We start from the raw sequence: 7,147 nt of genomic DNA on the forward strand, positions 1-7,147 counted from the left end.
GAGATTTTTTTCTATTTCGAGGCCTCACAGATATATTTACAGTTTTTAAAAATTTTTGAACCCCCCCCCATGAATTTTCAGGCAATTTGGGCTGTGACCCCCTTTGGGGGGGGGGGGGACGGACACGGACCCCCATGACCCCCCATTCCCCACTCACCTGCTCCTCCACGGCATCATCACCCCCGTGGTGATGCTGGGGTGCCCCAAATGACATCATCACCCCTCCAGGCCCCCCAACCCCCCCTTTTTATTCACCCCCCCAAAAAGACACAAAACGAGGGAAACGGCCCCAACCGGCAGCTCGTTACTTTAATAATGCCGTTTACGTATGTACGCACGCACCCCCGCCAAAAAGGGGGGCTCTGCTAGAAAGATAAAGGAGGGGCGGCCCCCCCAAACGCTTGCAGCCCCCCCCAGCCCCCGTCCCGCAGGCTGCCAGCCGGCCCCTCACCCTCAGCACGCCCAACGACCGGCAGGCAAACCTGGGCCGGGGGTCTCTCCTGAGCACCACGGGACGCTCACAGCGAGGCATCTGAAAAACAAAAATCCCAACGGATATTTCAGCACGTTAAAAAAACAGCACCGAAGGCAGCAGAGGAATTCGGTCAGGATAAGGGAGAGGGTAGCAGTCGAGCTAAAGGAGGGTGCCAGGCAAACGGGTCAGCTCGAAATACAACGCCGCCTTTAAAAGCTCAAGCGATTCGAACGCTTAAAATCAGCGTGAAGACTAATTGACACAATTCTGAACACGTCCTTCGCAGAGAAGTAAACGCTCTCGCTGGTGTCGGAAAACGCCTCGTCCCTTCCTTACAGCACCGCTGCAGGGAGATAACCCCGTGAGGCTGCAGGACAAGGGCGCGCCGTAATCAGCATCTACGCTCACGGATCCACCGCCGCAGCTCCAGCCCTTGCGCTGCTGCTGCTGCTGCTGCGCATCTCGCTCGCTTGGCCGATAAAGCTGAAAGTGAAGCGTAAAACTTTGAAGAGTAAAATGAAAAAGAAAGAACAAATCTCAGCAATTCATTTTATGCTAAAAAGGCGTGCGCACGCTTACAGACGTACAATGAGAAGACTCGTACTATAAAAATATTTGATTTTCCTTTTGCGTTCATTGAAATTGCGTAGCTGTGAATTCATACCGTTAAATTATCTACCTCCAAGCTACACAGCTATCGTTTGACCAGGGGTTTTGCGCGTGTGACATGACTAGGAGGGACGCCTGGCCAGCTGCGCCGAGACCGATGCTACCGAACTGCCGGGGAAACGCGCCGTCGAAAGCGAGACAGAAATAAAGTGCTTCAGAGCACTCTGCCAAAAGATCAGGAAAAAAGCCCCTAACGTTCAGTTGCCTCTCTTTTTAAACGTTTAGAGCAACTACCCAACTGCTTAAGCACACCTAATAAATTATACACTACAGCTATTTGGCAGTTGCAGTTTAAACAACGCAAGTCAGTTTGGAAATTAGACAATTTTAACTTTCTTTTTAAAATTTCATTTATGATAGAAAAATCAGTGAGATAAGAGATCTCCCATACGGTTTTACTTTTTTGGGGGGGGGGGGGGGGGGGGGCAGGCGGTGGGGAATATCAAATCCCCAGTGCTGCAATACATCAGGCTACCAAAAAGGACTGGCAGGTTTGCTAACGCTGTTGGCTGTACCCAAGCGTGCGGAGGAACGCGTCTTTACGATCTCTCGACCGTTACACCCGAGAACCAAAGATCAGCCATACGTCGACTATTGGAAGATGTGCTGCGCTTGGGTCCTTGCAAGGAAATCGACTTAACTCCTTTTTTTTTTTCCAGAGAGAGTGAAAAGTCTCCTTGCGGATGACTTCTACTGCCAAGCACGTCATCTCTGAAGATCCATTCTGATGGGAAGTTTGTAAAAGGCAACTCCTTTGAATGAAAAAGATTTCCATTCTGGAAAATCTCTTTCCACCCGAAGTCAAAATTACGCGCTGCAGGTTAGGAAAAAGGACATTAGAGAATCAGTAACTCACCGAAAACACATCAGGACTCTCTGTCGCTAGTTACGAGGCTGCTACCGCTTCTCGGGAAAGCCTGGAAAACACACCGAAGCGACGCCGATTTGTCCCGTGTTGTCCACGCCTCTTCTTTGACCTTGATTGCTTTTAGCACAGATGCCAGTATCTCAGTAAGGTTTTCGAGTGCTCCTGTAAGGTATTTTAAACACTGACTGACTGAAAAAGCATAAAGCTTTTATCGTGAAAACAAAGCCTGTTTCTCCCGAACGTCCGAACTCTTACAAACGGTTCCTTTCCTCTTCTAGTCCAACATTATTTTCACAGCACCCTTTAATAGCAAGCGCACAGAAACAGAAGACTCTGCTTTCAGGAAGAGAAAACAGACGAAGGAAAGCAAGCCTTGAATAGGCGTACCACGCTCCAGAACAGACCTTTATTTTTAGTATTTGTGTTAAAATATTTCATGTTAAAAAAATCAGATGGAAGGAGAGCTGCCACATTCTTCGTGTTAACTGTAAAGTCCACACTACAAGCACCTTAGGAAAAATGCAGACACACATCACAGGCATACCTTGTACTTGCAGACCACTATGGATCCTTTCCATCCGTCTCGTACTTTCACGGCAGTTGACATTCTGCTGAGAGGAAAGGAAAAAAAAAAAAAAAAAAACAAACACGTTTAGCACAAAGCTTCCTTTTCTGTGAAGACTACAACTGAGTGGAGGAGAAAGTATTTTGCATCATCTTTGGTGCAGTTGTTGAGACAGGCCACTAGAGCTTCTGCATGTTTTAGACAACCGTGCCTTTTCTTTTGGCTCATCGGCAGCTTTAGAACTCACTTGCCTAGAGACGCGCAGGTGACAGGCACAGACACCTACGTACGTTTTCTCAAGCCTAAGTAGAGCCGCGATTTCCTCACCCGATACGTCCCAAGTTGAGTATTTTTGTTAAAGAGTACGGCAACCCGTCTGTCCTCGCGAACTCGCTGCAAAAGAGGAATCCTTTTTTCCAGGCCGTTTCTCCAAACGGTTGAGATCTTTGAAAACTGCAGTTGTGCCACCAAACCTGCTCAGGGTCCCTCCCAACCTTCGACCATCGTTAGATTTAACAGGCACACGCTCTATTCCGTCTTCCAACAGCAAAAATACATAACGCCCCCAGACCCCTAGCGCAACCCTACGGACGTCCACACACACCTCGCTGTTTTGATGAGGAGCCACTGAGCACCCCTGCGAGCACAGCGGGATCATGCGCAAGACCAGCGTCCTGGTTTCGGCTGGGATAGAGTTAATTCTCTTCCTGGTAACTGGTATAGCGCTGTGTTTTAGATTTAGGACGAGAAAAACGTGGATAACACGCTGATGTTTTAGTTGTGGCTAAGTAGCGCTTACGCTAGTCGGGGACTTTTCAGCTTCTCATGCCCTGCCAGCGAGAAGCTGGGAGGGACCTTAGCCAGGACAGATGACCCAAACCGGCCAAAGGGACAGTCCGTACCATATGACGTCGCGCTCAGTACATAAGCTGGGGGAGTTGGCCGGGCAGCGGCGACTGCCGCTCGGGGACCGGCTGGGCATCAGTCGGCGGGCGGTGAGCAATCGCATTGTGCGCCGCTTATTTTGTATATTCTTTTATCGTTACGATTGTTTCCCCTTCCTGTTCTGTCCCATTAAACTGTCTTTACTTCACCCCACGAACTTCACTTTTTTTTCCGATTCTCTCCCCCACCCCACTTTGGGGGCAGGGGGAGCGAGCGAGCAGCTGCGTGGTGTTTAGCTGCCTGCCGGGTTAAACCACAACAACCAGCTTCACCTACGCCGATTTCAGCGAATGCAGCTTCTGAAGCTTTAAACTGAAAACCGTATCTTGACACTTTGCCGCGGCAGAAACGATCCGTAACTAGAACTCTACAAAAACGCAGTAACGCACATTGCAAACCCACAGCAGCGACAGCTTCAGAAATATTTCTACCGGGAACAAGGGAGAAAAACAATACAGTTTCATCTCACGCACAGGAAAGCAGCAGGCAGAGAAAAGGGTCGGCATTCGTAGCCCTTGCAGAACGCAGGCATTCTCCTTCCATTCCTAAACCCGCCTCTTAGGTCGAAATATCACAACACTACTACGGCAATATCGAGAGCAGGGAACAGCAGCCCTGCCGCTGGATGTGCTACTGACTGATGCTATTTACGCAGCAGGACACCTAGACAGAGGGGCACGTTTTTCCACACACAACCCTGAACTTCCTGAAAATTTATGTTTACCAAAACGAGCCATTTGGAACACATTGCCAAACAATGTTTGGCAATAAAACTTTGATGTGTTTGACACACACAAATTTGGGGTAACTCGCTACTTGCTTCCTGCTGTTGTTGTTCTTCCTTCAGAAATTCTACTTGTAGCCAAGTTATTCGCTACCGGTTCAAGCATTTACCTTCCAGGTATTACCAGCACATCTACACAGGCGAGGAACTAAATCGCTCTTCTAAAACTACCCGAGTGAAAATTACAGCCACGAAAGACGAGTGACAGAGAAGAAAAGGAGAGGTCAGGCAGCAAGAGAGCTCTGCAGGCTGCCACCAGTCAACATCGCACTCTTTTTAAAAAAAAAAAAAACCAAAACACAAACCAAAAAATAACACAAACACAAAAAGCCCACAAAACCCAACAACAAAACAAAACCTTGACGTTGTACCTTTTTTTTCTTTTGGAGCTCGTCCCTGTCTCAGCAGATTGTCTCGTCAGAGCATGAAATGCAGGTGATCCGTATCCCGATGACATCTGCACGCGATGAACACGTGCTCAGAAATAGTCCAGATCTGTAAGACCGGTGTCATTTGTGTGCTTTTAATAATCATAACTCCGTTTTATTGACCGATGCATTTGCGAGGAAACTAAGTAACTTTTAAACGTAGCCTCTCCTTGGGGAGAAAAATGCGTTAGGGAGTGAAAAAAATGATTCAGAGCTCCCAACCATGACGGAGCAGCGGGGAAATTAACGAAAGTGAAGGCCAACAGCAGCAACACGAAGCGACATTTGGCTTTAATTCTGATCACGTACTTAAGCGGCTCTCCAAGTCTATGCCTCGAGCCTATGAATGACTAGCCCTTTTTCGGAAGGACCAACTTTTTTCCTTAAAAGTCCTAGACTGAAGACTCCACTGAACAGAACGTGGATTGAGCCACAGGACAACGTGCCGTCAACACTCTCAGGAAAAAAAAAAATCAAGTAAAAATCAAGTTTAAATATCAGTTTCCATCGTGTCTCATTCATTCCGTTTCTAGTGGTACCTGGGTGCTCCCAAATTCACTCTCCTGACACCACGTAGTACTACAAATTGAGTTATGCCTATAAAAATAAAAGGCTATTTCCAACCTGCCCATAAAATCAGTATGAACAAACAGAAGAGAAACACTTGAACTTAAAGGAGGACACAGGCAGCTCTTAATTTTTCGTAGATGAAAGCTCATTCTTTTCCCTGAAAGGAAAACACTCGTAACTACCCAGGGTTAGTTACGCTAACGAGGGTACGTAGGCACGCTCTGTTCACGGCAATTGTTCATCAGCTTTTCTGCACCGGCAGCAAATTTGCCTTTTCCCTGGGTTTAACGGGGAGCACCTGCAGCGACCTTGAACGCACCAATGTTTCTCCCGGCTCCCCCGGCCCCACACGTGCCATCACCTGAGCAGCAAGCGGCGTCAACCACGCAGGATTTTCTTCACGTGACGCGGAAGGTGACGCTGGGAAAAGAGGAGGCACAAAATGAACCTGTTTGTCACACCCAGCCAACGGCGAAAACCCAGGGAAGGATTCTGCCGTGCGGGGCCGGGCTGTGCACCCCGGGAGCTCCAGCCGGCCGGTTTCGCTCCCCTTTGCCGGGTACCGGGGAGACACCGCCGCCTCGTGCTGCCGCCTGCCCCCCGGGGGACCTCGCTTCAGCCCTCGGGAACGGGACCGGGAGAGACCCTCCACGCAAAGAGAGCGGATCCACGCGTGGCGTGGATTTAATCCCCGAGGGAAGAGGCCGGGCTCCCCGCTAGCAGAAGGACAACTCGCCTCCCTGCCGCTCGGAGCGCCTTGCCGGGGACAGCCCTGCCTGCGCCTGGCTGCTCTTCAGCCGTGCTGGGAGTGCAGTCTGGCCGACGGATGCTCCGGCAAGCAGACACTGCAGCGAATCGCAGCTCCCGCTCGTTACAGCTGCTGGTAATTTTGCCTCTGGCTAAGGCATGCCCCAGACAGCGGACACCCCGTCTCGTTCCAGCTCCTGCTTGCGACGGTTCTGGCTAATTGAAGCTCCAGCTCTGCACCGTTGATTTCAGCTCCTTCTCCTTACAAGCTCCAGCTATTTGCAACAGCCTGGGCTTTTGACAAGGTCGTAAACCAATCGCCGTCAAAACTCGACTATTAGGATAAAATATCATAGTTGGACATTGCATAAATATCAATTAGTTTGTACGACTAATTAGTTAATAACTATTCGAAGCAGTCGACAAGCAAGAGCTGGACTCGAAGAGGGCGTGCGGGGTCTGAAAAGCAGAGACCACCTCTTCCCCCCAGAGACCACCGCAGACGTTGAGTTGGGCCTGGTGCGTGCCGGCCTCCCGCACTTCGGGGTCCAGCAGGACCAGAGCCCCTCCCCCCGGGGAGGGTCCACGCACCCTGCCCACCCCCTGCTTTCCCCCGCAGCCCCCAATGCCCTCCCAGCCCCCCGCACAAACGGCCAAACCAGCTTCTGCTTTGGGCCCCCAAACCAGCTCACTTGGCACCCATTTCTGAGCCCAAAAACCCAGCTGCTGCGCCTGTTCTCAAGGCCCAAAGATGCAGCACTTGACCTCTGTTCCTGGGCCCAAAACCACACGACTCATCCCCCTCTGTCAGGTTCTGAAAACACACGACTCAATCTGTTTCTGAGCCCCGACGTCACCACGTGAGCCTGTTTTCAAGCCCCAGGAACAGAAGACCTGCTCTGCACTTTCGGGCCCCAAACCAGCTCACGCTGTCTGCTTTCTGATCCCCTTCGCAGTCCCCACGTGTGATGCTGAGGGGTGGGGGAGTGAAGCCTCCCCACAGCCCTGCACCCCCAGGCCCCACATGCGGTTTTGGGGAGTGCTTGGGAGCTGCGGAGGGCCCGGCCCCGCGCCCCCGCGGGGCAGCCCCAGCTCA

At 50.7% G+C, this 7,147-nt stretch overlaps 1 long non-coding RNA gene across 1 annotated transcript; it reads right to left on the reverse strand.

The window, feature by feature from the left end:
* Positions 1-276: 276 nt before the first annotated feature.
* Positions 277-3,212, reverse strand: LOC142083943 (uncharacterized). Its single transcript, XR_012674193.1, has 2 exons — positions 2,001-3,212; positions 277-958 (listed from the first exon to the last, which is right to left on the reverse strand). It is a non-coding gene; the product is annotated as an uncharacterized LOC142083943 (long non-coding RNA).
* Positions 3,213-7,147: the final 3,935 nt, after the last annotated feature.

Source organism: Calonectris borealis, chromosome 6, assembly GCF_964195595.1.
Source record: "Calonectris borealis chromosome 6, bCalBor7.hap1.2, whole genome shotgun sequence".
NCBI lineage: Eukaryota > Metazoa > Chordata > Aves > Procellariiformes > Procellariidae > Calonectris > Calonectris borealis.